The sequence below is a fragment of the Lutra lutra genome, chromosome 3 (genome assembly GCF_902655055.1).
Source record: "Lutra lutra chromosome 3, mLutLut1.2, whole genome shotgun sequence".
In the NCBI taxonomy this organism is placed as follows: Eukaryota; Metazoa; Chordata; class Mammalia; order Carnivora; family Mustelidae; genus Lutra; species Lutra lutra.
In genome coordinates this window covers 158698050-158715453 of record NC_062280.1, presented here as the reverse complement: position 1 = coordinate 158715453, position 17404 = coordinate 158698050, and the positions used below count along the sequence as shown (strand labels likewise).

The 17404-nt window shown below is 33.9% G+C and overlaps 1 non-coding gene and 1 pseudogene across 1 annotated transcript; both read left to right on the top strand.

The window, feature by feature from the left end:
• Positions 1-13182: 13182 nt before the first annotated feature.
• LOC125096649 (small nucleolar RNA SNORA70) lies at positions 13183-13316 on the top strand. The gene has a single exon (XR_007126313.1). It is a non-coding gene; the product is annotated as a small nucleolar RNA SNORA70 (small nucleolar RNA).
• LOC125094682 (60S ribosomal protein L10-like) lies at positions 13217-13817 on the top strand (annotated as a pseudogene).
• The last annotated feature ends 3587 nt before the right edge of the window (positions 13818-17404 follow it).

The following is a 17404-nucleotide window of genomic DNA, read 5'->3' as shown; positions in this document are numbered from 1 at the left end:
TCATCATTCTTCTGCTTGAAAGGGCTGATGGACTGCCAGTCTAGTTAAAAGCAAACTAACCTAGAGATAGATATGTTTTGCTAAAATATCAGAATTTTAAATGTAGAAGAAAATTGTAAAATCATCCAGACCAAAAGTGGTTTGGTTAAAAGAGAAGAAATATTAGATGGGCATTAGGCTTACATTTTTATTATTATAAACTAGAAAATAATTAAGCCTCTTACATTTCCAAAAGAAAATCATTTTGACCCCAAATTTTAATTAAAATATGTACCTAAATATTTTAATTAAAATATAAATTTGATGTGAGAAATAAAATCTGGTATAAGAGAAAAAAGGTAAAGAAAAATATTTTCACAATGATTTATACATTCTTCTATGAGAAAACAAAATTGAAAAAAAAATTAGAATCTTCCTGCAACCACTAAAGTTAAGGACATCAGGTATCTCCCGCAAAGAAGAAAGGGATGTTTTACATTCAGCTATAATCTTCAAAAAATTTGTCTAGATGTTGCCATTCATTCTCTATTTTCCTATTTTCCTTAGTATTATTTTAAATATTTTGATATTTTAAATATTTTTATATTCCCTTTTGAATCTCTACAGTTTTGAAGCTATGGATAGTGGTAGCTTTAGATATTATAATTATATTATAATATTTATCCTTAACTTCTCAAGGTTGTCCTTCACAGAATAGAAAAATCACTTCACATATTATGTAAGAAGTATTATTCTTTTTACCCCTACCCACAATTTGTGTAATCATTGCCATATTTGCTTACAAAATTAATAAATTCTCGGGTAATAAATTCTCTGCCTGACACTCTTCCTACTTGTGCTCTCTATCTTTCTGACAAATAAATAAATAAATAAATAAACTTTTAAAAAAATCCATTGTGTTTTCTCAATGAAATACCCTTTAAATAGTTATTAATATTGAAAGAATATTTACAATATGTTTACTCATTCCATTGCTTTTCATTCCTTCATAGATCTAAGTTCTTTTGGACATGTAAATTCCCCTGTAGCATTTTCCTTGTGAAAATATTTTTCCCCTCTGGATTTTTTCTGAATTGGTGGAAGGACTATTAAGATTCCCAGGCAGATCCACCCTACTATAACTAAACAAGTTGTGTTGCTTCCAAAATGCAGTTCTTTTGTGTCTTGTGTCTTGACTTACCTTTCTTGGCTCCGGTAATAAATCTAACCAAGCAGGGAAGATCATTTATTCTTGTTGACTGTTTCTGACTCTGTTTTGTTTCTCAGCCAAGTCTGATTACATTTTTTAAATGAACATCGTTTTGTTTCCTCTTTAGCAGTAACATTGGGAGGTTGGCTTTGATTATATTATCTGACCATATGGTCTTTTACAAGTGACAGAAAACACTATCTTTCTGTTTATCCCTGTGTTTGCTTGTGTTGAGGACTCTGTTATCTCTTGATATTCACTTTGGCAATAGATCATAAGAATATGATTTTAGGGTGCCTGGGAGCCTCTGCTTTTGGCTCAGGTCATTATCTCAGGGTCCTGGGTTCAAGGCCCACATCAGGCTCTCTGCTCAGCGAGGAGCCTGCTGCTCCCTCTCTCTCTGCCTCTCTGCCTACTTGTGATCTCTCTGTCTGTCAAATAAACAAATAAAATCTTAAAAATAAAGAATATGATTTTAAAAGATAGGTGGCTGAACTCTAATGCAAAGATGATAAAATCCTCATATTACATATTAAAACTTTAATTATGTATAATCTGATTAATAGATAAAACTCTTAAAGTTTGTATTGTTTGCACATTTTGTGAACTTGAATCACTTTTTTTTTTTAAGATTTTATTTATTTATTTGAAAAATAGAAAGAGAACATAAGCAGGGGGAGTAGGGGGGAGAGAATCAGGCTCCCCACTGAGCGGGCTGAAGAATGCAGGCTAGATCCTAGGACTCTGGGAACCAAAGGCAGATGCGTCACCAACTGAGCCGCCCAGGCACTGCTTGAATCACTTTAACTTTTTTTTTTTTTTTTTTAAGCACTCTAATGAAAATCAATTCTTGCTTCAAGGACATCTCAAAATTATTCAAGTCTACCTGACCATCACAACCTGAAAGTGATGCAATTGATTGCTGCTTTGGTTTGAATACAGCAAATTGTTCCTTGTATTAACATTTGACCAATGGCCAAAGTTGAAAAACTGGCTATTGGTCCTCTGTGTTTCTTTGTGGTGAGTGTGTGAGAAACTAATTTCTGAAACAGTTTTTATTCTACAAAAAGAAAATAATTACTTTTTTAAGTGTGCTTTTCATTGTAGCCTTTTTTGTTTCTATGATTGGCTCCTTTTTTAAGACTTTCGGAGATGAACTGGTCATATAAATATTTCATTTGTGTGTATTATAGAGTCATCTAATTAGAACAGATCTACCATAAAGGGGGTAAAATGTATGCAAAGTTTTAAAGATTGGAACCATTTTTATGTGGTTCAGAGAGCAAAGAGCTCTGACTTTAAAAAAAAAAAAAGAGGAAAAAAGGCTTTTCTTGGTTTGGATGAAAAGTATATGAATGAGTCTAAATTAGTATCATAATTAAATGTACATGAAATGAAAACCTGTACTTCTGGCTTGTAAAATGCTCTTTCCCTGACTTAGATTATCAGAGGGTTCTAATTGCATGTTTTTTGCTCATTTCTCTTGAAAAAAATAAGACAACCACACAGAAATATACAATGTCTAGGCAAGATGTTTGCAAGAAACCTCTGGGTCTGTAAAAATTGTTAAATTTTATCTTGACCCAAAATATCTAGACTAGTGCTTTCACAAACAACACAAATGAAATAGGGAGATATATCCCCTGACCCAAAACATCTTATCCTGAATTTCTGTGGCTTTTAAGCCCTGTGCACAGAGTGAAATGCCTATTCAGGGCTTAGTCCCAGATAAAGTGGACTATAAACTATAGAGAATAGCTGTCTTCAAACTTTTTCTAGCTTACCTGAGTAGTTCATAAGATTTGCTTTGTGTGTGTGTGATTTTTTTTTTTAGGACTTCAACTCTATTATTCTACTTACCATTACTATTATTAATAGTGTAACTAATTGGGATATTTTCTGACTAAACAGCAGTACAACTCCAAAAGTAATGGGACAGTTGCTAAGAGTAGATCTTAAAAATTCTTATCACAAGAAAAAATTCTATTTAAGAAGATATATGTTTACAAAACTTGTGTGGTAATGACCTCGCAATAGGTACATATATAAATGATTATGTTTATACCTTGGACTAACATAATAGCATATAGAAATTGTATATCAATAAAACTGGAGGAATGCTTGGATAGCTCAGTTGGTTAAGGGTCTGCTTTGGCTCAGGTCATGATCTCAGAATCCTGGGATCAAACCCCATATCAGGGTCCCTGCTTGGTGGGGAGCCTGCCTCTGCCTCTCCTTCTGCCTCCTGCTATCTCTGCTTGTGCTCTTTCTCTCTGTCATATAAATAAATAAAATATTTTAAATACATAAATAAAACTGGAAAAAAATGTAATGATGGATATGTCTATCTCCAAATTACTGCTTAAACATACTGTCTCCTAATAGCCTTAGCTTGATTCTTAGGGAAGCTGTCTGGAGTGAGAATCTCTATAAAATTCCCAACTTTTTAGACAAAAGTCTCACAAGACAGAAAGAGTTTTAGGCAGGGGGGAGGCTAAAGAATTCTCAGCTACTTCAAGTGCACCAATGTGGGAGCTTGTTTCAAATTACTGATTTCAGTCTAATTAATGAATAAGCTTGGCACAGAATTGTAACACACATGTATAAACTTTTGGGAGTCCAGGGGACAGGAACCTCGTTGGGGGGATCTAAGAGATGTTATTCCATCAATTCCATGCTATTCTGTAACACAGAAATTAGAAGGAAGCATAGGAGTTCGGATAATATGGAAATTCCCAGGAAAAACAATTTTGCATTAAGCCATAAATAATGTAATTATTAAAAAAATTTTCTTTTCTTTTTGTCTTATTGCTGTGGAACATACTTTTTTTAAGATGAAAAAAAAATCTCCCAGAATTTTGGCCTAATATAACTGAACACAGCATGCTAATTTTGCCATTTGGTAAAGAAAATTAATACTGGATCATATAAAAAATGTGCAGTTATACCTCCTCCCCTCACATTGTAGTAACATCACAAACATGATTTCAATAACACCTTCTGGAACCAAAGAAGCCCTGAGATTGAGAGAGAACACGTTGTGGCAAAGTAGAATCTTCCTGGCTGTCTTCAGGAAGGTTATTGTTGAAGTATCAGGGAAGAAATGGAGTATATAAGAAGAATTGTCAGACTTTGAGGATCAGCAGGACTTTTTGTAGCATGAACCAAAGACCATCACAGAATTAACCCTATAGGGAATAATTTAATTGTGGACAACCTTGGGTCATTGAATTTTTGGTATGCCCACAGTCTATAATTTACATATAGGAAATTCATTGGTGGTGTTCTACCTGTTTCTTTGGTCTCCATCTTTCATGAGAATTGGAAGCCAGATCCAGAAGCTTGATCAGATTCAGAATATATCTGAGAAGACTATTGGCAGTACTTTGTTCTTTTACCTGGCAGTATATAATGGTTGTGTTTTTATGACAAGTAAGAGTCATAGATGCTCAAATCTAGGTCCTCTACTTCATTAAAATATTGTTTTTGTTTTTATCTTGAGTAATAATATAAGAAGATGGTTCCCTTCTTCTATTATTTAGTTATCCAGCTGTTATTTACTGGTGCGGTTGATATAGGAAAGGAAAGAAAAATCCTTGATTTTTTCCTTTTTATTTAGCAAACTTCTAGATAATGAATCAGTCTCCTATTATCTGAGAAGGTGCATGGTTGGTTTTATTTCTCTTAATATCATTATAAACTCATGAGTTTAAATGCATTTGATGAGTTTCAATTCATTGCACTTATTATTAATATTCTAATTACCTCTTTTGGCCAGTGGGAGTCACTTTACTTAGACTTCTAAATCCATTTGTCATGACCATAGAGTTAGATAAGTTTGATGACATCTTCAATTTATGTTCTATTTACACACTAGAAATGTTCATTGCTACTGGGTTGGTCATTAAAACTTTATGACTTTTTTAACATTAAAACTACAAAAATCATGTCTTTAAAATTTTTATTAAAAATTGATATTTATAATGAGTAAGATTCACAAATCTGGATACCTTTACTTTTTCTGGAGTACCTGATTATACTCACTTGATCATTTTTTACATTAACTGGGGGGAAAATGGGCTGCATTACAATGTCTTATTCTGTGCTTTGTATTAAACAGAAAATTCTCATAATTTTTACTAATTCTTTCATAATTTAATGATATTTATGTATTTTATTTAATAAAATAAAATTTTTGAGCTAGGAATGGATATGGGTTTTAAAAGAAAATTTAATATCAATACCTTAATGTTGAGTCTGTTCTATGCCTTTAGAAAACATACTTTTTCAAAATACAAATGTAGTCCAAATTTGTAATTTATTCATATACTGTAAAAATGAGTAAACTTTTTTTTTTAAAGATTTTATTTATTTATTTGACAGAGAGATCACAAGCAGGCAGAGAGGCAGGCAGAGAGAGGAGGAAGCAGGCTCCCTGCTGAGCAGAGAGCCCGATGCGGGGCTCGATCCCAGGACTCTGAGATCATGACCTGAGCCGAAGGCAGTGGCTTAACCCACTGAGCCACCCAGGCGCCCCAAAATGAGTAAACTTTTGATCAGTGTGGTGGTTAAGGGTAGAATAACAGCCATGATATTTTTTTTTTTTTTAAGATTTTATTTATTTATTTGAGAGAGAGACAGTGAGAGAGAGCATGAGCGAGGAGAAGGTCAGAGGGAGAAGCAGACTCCCCGCGAAGCCGGGAGCCCGATGCGGGACTCGATCCCGGCACTCCAGGATCATGACCTGAGCCGAAGGCAGTCGTCCAACCAACTGAGCCACCCAGGCGTCCCCAGCCATGATATTTTTGTGGCACACATAATTTGGTTGAAATAAAATGTTTTCCATTTTTGCTAGAATGCAAATTAATGATATCAACATAGTTGTGTCAAATTTACTTTTCAATCAGTTCAATCTCATGAATTGTTTCATGAAAACTCAAAATCACTTGCATTAAGGAAGAGAAATGTGAATTTACTCGTGCTGATACTATAGGATACTTTACAAATATTGAAAGACCAAGAAGACTAACAATCTCTTAATGCAGGTAAAAAATTTAAACCATTAAAAATCAAAGCAAAGGTCCCTAGAAACACAATGAAGTTAGAAAGTTCAGGGAAATTATTATATATGAGCAAGAGTATAATCTTGAACATGTGAAAAAAATGTTTGAAAATTTGGTGAGAGTGGAAAATCAGAGATAGATATAGGTGATTTAGAGAATTCCAGTTGTGGATGAATTATGACTACAAAATTGTTGTCTAGCTATCCACAACTTAAACATGGGAAGGAGAGGCAATGGAGACAGAACAGAAACCTTGACAGGAAGTAAATGGAAACATTTATTTACAGCAAATTGCCAAAATGTAAATGAATGCAACAAACAAAAATATTGTTGGAGAATGAAGTAGTATCTTAAAAAATTTAAACTGTGGGTATATAGATCGGAAAATAAGAGAGTAAATGGAAAAGAAGACAAGGAAAATGGTGACAAATTGTAGCCAGCCCAATGATAGCCATTCTAGCAAGTACTAGAATGGTGATTGTTGGACAACAGGGGTGGTGTAATGGCCACTTTGCTTTCCATTTCCTTTCTTTTTTTATTCCTTTTCTTATATCTATACATAAATACAGTCATGTTAAAAATGCTGATATGCAGCGAACCAACAATCTCCCTATAAATACTGAAATTACTGTGATTTGTTTCCAAATAGATTGACTAAAACTCAGTGGTAACTTATCAAATGGTTTTAAAAAACTTTGTGTAGTTTCAGGAAATATCTATTTTGCTTTGAGGGAGAAAAAATTGTTTCAGGCTGTCTGTGATCAAATTGATTGTCAACTTGGTGATGCTTGTTGGTTTATTAATAAGTCCAAATAACTATTGTACATTCAGTTAGCGCAACTTCCTCTCTAGGAGAAAAGTCTGTAAGTGGAAGAGCAAGGATTTCTCTCCTACCCAGGGGAAACTTTTAGGATGTATAGTTCTACTTTTCTTCCCCAAAGAAACCTGCCTTTTTAAATAAACATAAAGGCTATAATGGTTTTTATAGATCATATTATTAAGAATTGTTTTCTAGGGCACCTGGGTGGCTCAGTGAGTTAAGCCTCTGCCTTCAGCTCAGGTCATGATCTCAGGCTCCTGGGATTGAGCCCCGCATCAGGCTCTCAGTTAAGCAAGGAGCCTGCTTTCCCCTCTCTCTCTACCTGCCTCTCTGCCTACTTGTGATTTCTCTCTGTCAAATAAATCAATAAAATCTTAAAAAAAAAAAAAGAATTTTTTCTAACTGACGTGTTTGAAAGGTTTAGCACACATATTAAATAATTCAAATGCCAAATCTGTACATACTTTGTTATTAAATAACTGCTACCTCCATATCCTGAATTCTCATGCTTTTTATGATATGTTTTGCTGAATAAATTTTTCTTATAAATTCTACCAAATAGGCAAAATCAAGAGATAAATACCCTTGGACTACGGTTTTAATTCAAAGGAAGCAATATAGGATTTAATGGTTTGTGTCAAGTGGTACATCTCAGAAAGAACAGATAATAATAACAGCTAATCCATGTACTGGCTTTATTGCCAGTCAAGCAGTTTTATATTTTAAACAGCTTTATTGAGATATAATTCACAAATCATAAAATTCACCCATTTGAGGTGTGCAATGCAATGGGTATAGCTATTCAAAGATATATCCAAACACCACTGAGTCAATTTTAGAAAATTTTTATTACCACATAAAGAAAACCCATATGTTTTGGCTATCATCCCTTTATCACTCCGTTCCCTGTCCTCCATCCTAAGGAAATATTTTATATTTTTTCCTCTATAAATTTGCCTATTCTGGATAATTCATATAAATGAAATCATATAATATGTTGTTTTTCTATGGCTAGTTTCTATCACTTAGTATAATATTTTCTATAATATTTTCAAGGTTTATCCATTTTGTAATATATCTCAGTGTTTCATTCCTTTTTATGACTGAATACTATTATATTGTGTGTATATACCACTTTTGTTTATTCATCCACATACTGACGAAGATTGGAATTGCTTCCTCCTTTTGGTTATTAGGAATAATGCTGCTGTAATAATTCATACACACTTTTTTTGTGGACATGTTTTCATTTCTCTTGGATATGGGGTTGGAAGGGAAACTATCTCTTTGCCTAACTGCTTAACTCAGAAATCAGTCTTCTCCTGCCCTTGGACTTACACTCCTGGTTTTCAGGTCTTTCAACACAGATTGTAATTTACACTATTTATTCACCTGGTTTCAGGCTTCTGGACTCAGACTGGAATTACACTGCCAGCTTTCCTGGGTCTCTAGCTTGTAAATGGTATATTGTGGTATTCTCAGCCTCATAATCATGTGAACCAATCCTTCGATAGATAGATGATAGATGATAGATATATAGATAGATAGGTAGACTCTCATACTGGTTCTGTTTCTCTGAAAAACCCTCACATATCCAGGCACTGGGGCTCCAGGATTTGTAATATTAACTAGCATACCAGGCAACCTCATGCCCAAAATTCTGCAAAATTTTCCCTCTTCCATCTCTATATTTGAATATAGGCTAAAGTGAGATATTGTAGCATAACACAAAAAATTAAAGATTTTTGTAATCAGATACACCAGGAAAAACCTTCTAGATTTGTCCCTCCATATTATGTGTAAGCAGGTAAATAACTACTATTTGTGTAATTGCAAAATGGGGAAAATCATCATCTTTCAAAGATTCTATTGAGACACATACTTGTCTGTGATATATAATGTGGTAATTTGGTCCCAGGGATGTAGTGTTTGTTGACATAGCTCCAAACTAAATACTAAATAAACCCTTTTGACAAGATGTGTCAGAAGATTTATGATTTAAAGATGTAGTTGGCAGGAAGGATTTTGTCGTATATTGACACCCACTAGAGTACTTTATTAAGTGTCAGTTTACAGAAATTCAGCAACTAGGTATTCACTGTATTTCTGCTGCTTAAAAGATTTTAACACCTTCTCTTCATTTATGTATTTTGAGGCCAATAGGTGTTGCCACTGATTTCAATAAATAATCCATAAATTATTATACCAGTCATGTTTCAAACTATGTGGTGGATAAGGAAACTCCATTTTTTTTTTAAAGATTTTATTTATTTATTTGTCAGAGAGAGAGAGCGAGCACAGGCAGACAGAGTGGCAGGCAGAGGCAGAGGGAGAAGCAGGCTCCCCACAGAACAAGGAGCCTGATGTGGGACTCGATCCCAGGACGCTGGGATCATGACCTGAGCCAAGGCAGCGGCTTAACCAACTGAGTCACCCAGGCGTCCCTGAAACTCCATTTTTAAATCTCAGTTTTGTAATGTGGTATCTGCTCTTAGAAGGAAGATGGCAAAATGAACTAAGCCCTAGACAACATGAACTGACACAGTCCTAAGAAAAGCTATTCTGGTTTAAGGATTGCCACATAGATCACTCTATTATCTTTTTCCTTTTCTACACTGGGCCCATTTACTATCTAGGATTCATTGTCTTATGAGTTAACAAGAACTGTGGCTGCATACAAATTTTGGTGACCATGATAAATATGGAAGAAAAAATAATGATTTTGTATGGCCCATCTTTGCATGTAAGCTTGTTCATGCACATATGATTTTTCTAACAATACATAGAGTGAAACTCTGCTATTATTTATTTTAAAATAATCCATTTTCTACATTGTTAAATACTAATCTATACACTTTTAAAGTATTCGTCATTTATTATCAAGAGAGTTTTTTGTTTTTTTTTTTTTCTTACTAGAGCTAAAATAAATCAAGGGGAAATGAAGCAAAACTGTTCTTTTGTAATTCAATTACATCAATTAATTTACACAATGCATTGTGGCTAAGGAGGTATGTATTTCAAGAAAAAATCAATTCAAATACTACTTTATTTCTACAATTATAATTTTTTCCTCTAAACCTATCAGGTTGATAGTGTATACTTGGTATGCCTTAATGCAAAGACAAAGTAGCTCTATGTATTTGCTTTTTAAATGTATGCATAAAGCTGAATTCAATCCAGTGAATACTAAACTCTCTAGAGGATAGGACTGATACAAAATTGGAAATTGATAAAAAAATGTTTTTAACTGCAGCCACTTAAAAAACTACTACTTCATTTTCCTGGTAAAAAGGGTCTAATGTCTATAAGCGTAGTCCTAGGTTTTTGCTGATTAGATTCACTGATTAAGTTTCTCTACCTGATTAGCTTTGCTGGGCTAAATGTAGGTCAAACTTGCACTAGAAGAACTTGTAGCATTTAAATATTATTCTAATGCAATTAGTCTATAGGGCATTATTTTATGTTCCAGAGCATGAATAACTTGAAATTATCAGAAGTAACTATGGTTACAAAATGGTGATGAATGCCAGATACTAAAATTCCCATAGCGACGTGATTCAAACAAACAAATACCAATTTACAGAAGCTCCCAATGTCAGCATAGTTCAACAGGCATAATCTGTGAGTTTCGAAGAAGTGTGCTAAGGGGAGCGCCTCTCTACTTGTTAGATGGGGTGTTACCCCACTCATGAATCATTTAATTAGATTAGATTCAAATTTACTTGAATTAGATTCAATTAGATTCAAATTTACTTGGTTGGATTTTGTTATTTAACAGATTTGGAAGCAGCAACAGGATCTGAAGCAAATATCAGCAGCATATGGGGAAGAATGAGAAACACAAGCATGGTACCTGTGAATCCTTTGAAAGCACTTTCTCCTTTCCAGGGGCTGTGGGTAAGCTCCTTTGGGTCTGAGCTCCAATGGGTTTTGCTTTTGAGCACTGAATCTAAATGGTTTTCCTTTGCAGGGCAGGTCAGCATGGGCTGGCAGAAGGGCCTGCAGGAGCCAAGCCCCTAGCCTTTCATGCCACAATTACCCAGGTGGAAAACCTCAGTGAGGTTCCATGGGAATTGGTGGTGATGTGTACAAGGCCTTCTTATGGCCAGGGCACAGTACAGCTGATATATTAAGGTAAATGTCTCTCTTCTCTTATGTAAATAAAAGCTATTGTTAGTGGGATCTCAGAAGCCAAAAACTGCAAAAATTGGTGGGCATGGGTTCAGCATTAAAAAGATGTCAGAGCACTCACCACCAAAGGAAGATTCATATAGTAAGGATAAGTTGGTTATGAAACAGATTAGATCGACCCTAGGTCACCTACCAAACTCAAGAAAACGTCTGTGCAACAAGGAAATGTAGACGATCCCCAATCCGGCAACACATCCCTTTTAGGTAATATCTGGGCTCTGAGAAACCTAGAGTTTAACTAATGAGATCCTTAAATTCTAAAGAGTCAACTCTGCTACCTTCCAGCACCTGCTTATTTTATGTCTAATAACTACAGTCATTGAAGTTGGCAGACATCTAGAAAGATGAAAAAATGTATTAAAAATAACCGAGAATTATAGAGGCCATTATGGGAAGTGTTCCAATCAGATAAGATGTTTATTTAAGAGATACATTTGAAAGTAAGGGCTCCCAAATTAAATAAACAGAATGGGATGCCTGTTTTAATTTATCTGCAGGAGATTCCAAAAGCTTTAAAGATTCCAAAATAGTCTTGTTGGAAGATTCATGGTGAAAGACCATGAAAAAAATTAAAAACACAAAAAGTACCTGAGGAAAATAAAAGAAGTATGGTAAGTTTCAGGTTTATTTTCAGATTCATTTTCAGTTTTTGATAATTTGGAGTATTTTTCTCTAATCTATGAATTAATTATTTCTTCCATATGTATTAAATTCTGGACTTAAATTGCTAAATATGTTTAGTAGAATATTGTTAGCATACTTCCTAGGGAGAGATTTAGTATAACAACATTCACTGCAGTTAACTTTTGGCTTTCTTTTTTGTATTCATTTAGTACAAAACCATGAAAGAAAGTTGAATCATTATGAAGAGAAAAGAACTGAACTCCTTTTTTATGATGGAGAAAGTTAAGAAAATTTTCCAAAGCATTGTTGGAATAATGTTTTTTCAGAATGTTTTTGAATGCCTGATATGTATCAGGTATGAATTAAAAATCAGAAAAACATGTAAAAAATTCCCAATTTTATTAGTCAAGAGCGAAATGCAAATTAAAAGCACCATAAGTTAGTCCATACCTCCTGAAATAGGAAAAACAAAAGAAAACAATAGCAGCAACAATAAGGAAAACGTCACCTTCAATGTGACTAGGTCGGCTAGGTTGCAGAACAACTGGAATTGTTATATTGTTGGTGGCAAAGCAAAATTGTACAGTCCTTTTGAAAAACAGTTATGCAGTTTCTTAAAAACTTAAACATATACTTACCTTATGTTCCAGGAATCTCACTTTATATATGTACTAAATGAAATGCAAACATGTTCACATAAAACCTAGCAAGTGGATGTTCATAGTAGATTTATTTATAATCATTTTAAAGTGGTAACAACTCAAATGTCATTCATCTGGTGACTCAATAAATCCACTGTAGAATGTCTATAGAAGAAGAAAAAAACTTACTAATTTATAAAATCATGGATGAAACACAAATGTGTCATGTGGACTCCAAAGTCTATATACACTATGACTCCACTGATAGGACATTATGGAGAATGAAAAACTATAGGAACAGAAAATATCAGTGTTGCCAGAGGCTGATAGTTGGAGGTTGACCACAACATGTCATGGGAAAAGTTTTGGAGTATTTTAACTGTTAAATATCTTCATTGTGGTGGTGGCCAGATAACTGTGAGTGCTTTTCAAAACTTGCAGAAATTTACACTAAAAATGGTAAATGTCATTGTATGCAAATTAATTTAATTAAAAAGGGTAAAATGTTGGAGGGAAAAAAGTCCAGTAAATAGTCTAATAAATAGTTGTGTTACTTCCATGGTTGTTATACTTATAGAATTAAAGATTATATGACATTCAAAAGAAATTAGTTAATCCTAACAATACAATACTCAGTTAAAGAAGTAAATCCCTCTGCAGCCAATTAAGCCGACTGTACTCTTTGTCTATGGGGGCCCAGTGTGCCATGGCTGCAAACAGTAGCCTCCTCGATAGTGTATGCAGCCTGTTGATTGTATGGGTTGCCCTAAAGGACCTTGGAGACAGCCTTTTCCGTGGATGCTGGGGTCTGACCTCATGGCTCTCTCCAATTTAGGCTGCAGACAGTATGCAGGGTGCCTTTGGAAGGCCCCAGGGCACAGTAGCCAGGGTCCACATTGGCCAAGTCATCATGTCCATCCATACCAAGCTGCAGAACAAGCAGCATGTGATTGAGGCCCTACACAGGGCCAAGTTCAAGTTCCCTGGCCGCCAGAAGACCCACATCTCCAAGAAGTGGGGCTTTACTAAGTTCAATGCAGATGAATTTGAGACATGGTGGCTGAAAAGCGGCTTATCCCAGATGGCTGTGGGGTCAAATACATCCCTAATCGTGGTCCCTTGGGCAAATGGAGGGCTCTGCACTCATGAGAACCTTGGCACTACCCCTTCCTGTCATATTTATGCCCACCAATAAATCCAACTTCCTGTCAAAAAAAAAAGAAGAAGAAGAAGAAGTACATCCCTAAAAATACATACAGCATGGTAGCCATTTTTTTAAAATCAACTAAAATTAAGCAGCATTTTTTCCTTTTAGGAATTCCTGTAGTTGTGATTTGTGTGTGTGAGCGTACATGTGTGTGTTTTTGTGAGTGTGCATCAAGTAAGACAGTGGTCTACATAAGATCCAGGATTGTGGTTTCTCTGGGTGGTCAAAGGGCAAGAGCATATAGGAGCTTCATTTTTAATTTGAGTGGTGTATATGTAAGTGTTTCCCTTTGATAAACTATAAATGTTACTTCCCTTTATTCTATGGATGAAATATTGCATAATAAAATTTTAATAATAAAATAGTAGCTTCTTATTGATAGCATGTATGTAGGTACTTTAAATATGTTTTATTATTTGATAATCAAGGACTGGAATCAGAGAGAAGACCTTCATTTAAAATTAGTCTTTGCCGTGTTGTTTTGTGATGTTTCACAAAATATTTATTTGATTTCAATAAGCCAATTTTTTTTTCATTTAAATAACTGATATTAATGGGTATTTAAACTTTTTAAGAAGAGAGGGAAAAAAACAATTTAATACTAGGGTAGCTAAAGTCTCTAATTGCTTGTCAAATACAAATAATGCATTGTCTATAATGGTCTTATTAAGAAGTTAAGTTCCACTATGGCAGAACAGTAAAGATAGTGATAATAAAGAACTTCATTATCTTTAAATTCAATTTCTGATTTTTCAATATTTTTCTCAGTTATCTTAATGTATTAAATTAAAAAATAATATTTAACTGAAATATTTGAGCTCATATCCTCATGAGATGTTTGCCAAGGATCAAATTCTTTGTTCACATTAAAAAAAGGAAGTAACTTCAGGCATAAGATAGCTATGAATATAAAATAATTCCTAGGGAAATATACACATATTACTTCAAATTACATTTTAAGATTACAAAATCATGAAAAAAGTTGCCTTTTGGAGTTAGGTAGTTTTTTCTATCCTAATGTTTTATCTGTTCTAACTTACTTATTGTCCTTCTGTGTGTCTTGTAAAACTTTGTCAAGATCATGATTCAATCAGGTAGAACGAAACTAATGCCATGCTTATGGCAAGAACTGTAATTTTCTCAAAAATGAGCAAACAAATTGGATTATTAGCACCAAGAAAATGTATGAATATTCCACTATGATTTTGTCTTCTGTTCTCTGTGGAGAAGTACTCTATATGCAGATAGTTTACCTTATTAAGAAAAGAATTAGTACACTTGAATATTTATTTTTCTTTCATAAGAAGACAGTGTTATTAAGCCAAAAAATGTAGAATCTTTGCCAATTGATTTTGTTTCCATGCTTTTGTTATTATAATAATTAAACATTTGATATAAAAATTAAGCATTTTGAAACAGAAATACCTAGAAGAGATTATAATCATTTTAACCTGAGAGATTTTTAAATCCCAAAGACTTAGTTTTTATGTCCAAAATATTGTTTCATTTTTCAAAATCCTCCTAAAAATTTTGAGTTACTTTATATGACTGTAAATAATTTAACTTAATAGGGCGCCTGGGTAGCTCAGTGAGTTAAGCATCTGCCTTCAGCTCAGATCATGATCTCTGACTGACCCAACATTGGGCTTCCTGCTCAGTGGGGAGTCTGCTTCTCCCTGTGCCCCTTACCTCACTCTTGTGCTCTCACTCACTCTCAAATAAATAAATAAAATTTTACAATACAATAATAATAATTTAACTTAATGGTATATAAAATGTGGTAATTTGTGGACGATAGAGCTATAAGTTTATAAGTATTTTAATGTTTCAGTAAAATGCAAAAATAAATGCATTATTTTTCAGAAATAAAATATTGCCTCAAATATTTTTATAAACAGATGAAAATTATTTGGGGAATTTACAGTGAAGATCTAGATAATTCTATTCTCTGATGCAATTTTGTGTACTTACTCATATGCAATTATTTCCTATTATTATAAGTGTTTCTGTCTCTCTCTCTTTCTCTTTTTTTTTTGCCAATTTAATAGCTTTCGAATCCCATGACTTTGGGAGATTAAAAAAGACAAATTGGGGTTCCTGAGTGGTGCATTCTGTTGAGTGCCGGATTCTTGGTTTCTGCCTGGTGGTAATCTCTGGGTTGTGGTATTGAGCCCACCGTTGGGCTCTGCACTAGGTGTGGAATCAGCTTGATATTCTCTCTCCCTTTGCCCCCTCAACTAAAATAAATAAATCTTAAAAAAAAAAAAAGGACAAATCCAAACTCTTTGTTTGCCTTCCTTCTGAGTATTATATCTATGCCCAAGATAAAGGATCATTTTTATGATTCTCTTATTTGTCCATGACATAACCAATTAAACTGGTGACTGAGGGTCATAAATGCTTTTCTGTTAATTGTTGATATTTTTGTAATTCCCGCATATAATATTCAACAACAACAAAAAAATGAGGTACTTATGGTTAATTAAGAAGTAGATTTTTTTTCCATATGTAGAATGGAAAGAATATAAGAAGGCCATATTTAGCATATTATTTGGACTTGAGGAAAATATGGGCTTTTGCCATAATGGTAATTTAAAGATCAAAATATTGAAACAAAAATCATTGTAATCACTTAAAGTAGGTTTGCTTCACATGTATATTTTTGTACAATTAGCAAATTGGGACTTGAAACTCACAGGTTACTTAAGTCTTTCTCACAACTACCCCCAAACAAATCTGAAATATATATTTAGTAATTTGGGGTTTTGTCATAGATCCCAAGGTATCTAGTCAACTCAGACTTTTGAAGTCTAGTGGATAAAGAATTTACAGTGTCAAGATTTCACAGGATGGGTTTGGAGAAACACTCCAAAACAAAAAGACAATGTTGTCAGCAACAATTTGTTTCTTAAGATTGCCTCCAAATCCCATTTTCCCAAATAGACTTGGAAGCTTGGTTCTCAAGAAGGTGAGGGTTATAGGAGACAACACTGGAAGTTTTTACAATTAAAGGATTTCAAAGAATACTGTAAAACCCATAAACTCTGAGTATCACTTGATATGGATTTCTTAACCCATGTGGTATAGGGAATGCCCAGGAAGAGAATATAACATTGCCAAATGCTATGACTATTGGTCTCTACTTTAACTTATATGTGACTTTATAACCATAATACTCTGTAGAGTCAATTTGGCTTTAGTATGCTTATCCAGATTGCAATAGAGGAAACTGCTTGAAAAAAAAAAAAATACCCCTCTATTTCATGTTTGTTCAAGTGAACTAAGTAGTACTGTATTTTTAGCAAAGTTAATTTTCCAGAGGGAAAAAGAGAGTCTCCATATTAAACACAGAGAAATATTTTATTACTGAGAATCTAGCATAGAAGTTAGGAGTAGTTCTATTTAAAAAAAAAAAAATCTGGCTCACTTTTGTATCAAGGAGAAAACTCTCCTATACTTTGCCAGCTAGATTTAGAAATGACTGCCCAAAATACCGTGAAATGCTAAAATAATGACTGAGTTATACAGATTTCCCTCAAGTCCCTGGAAATAAATTTATACATTTAGGAACACCAAAGTCTGTGGACCCAAGAGGGAACCAATTATAGTATTTGACATCCAGCCCTAGGATCATTTCAGATTTGTCATTGAAACAATATGCACTCTCAG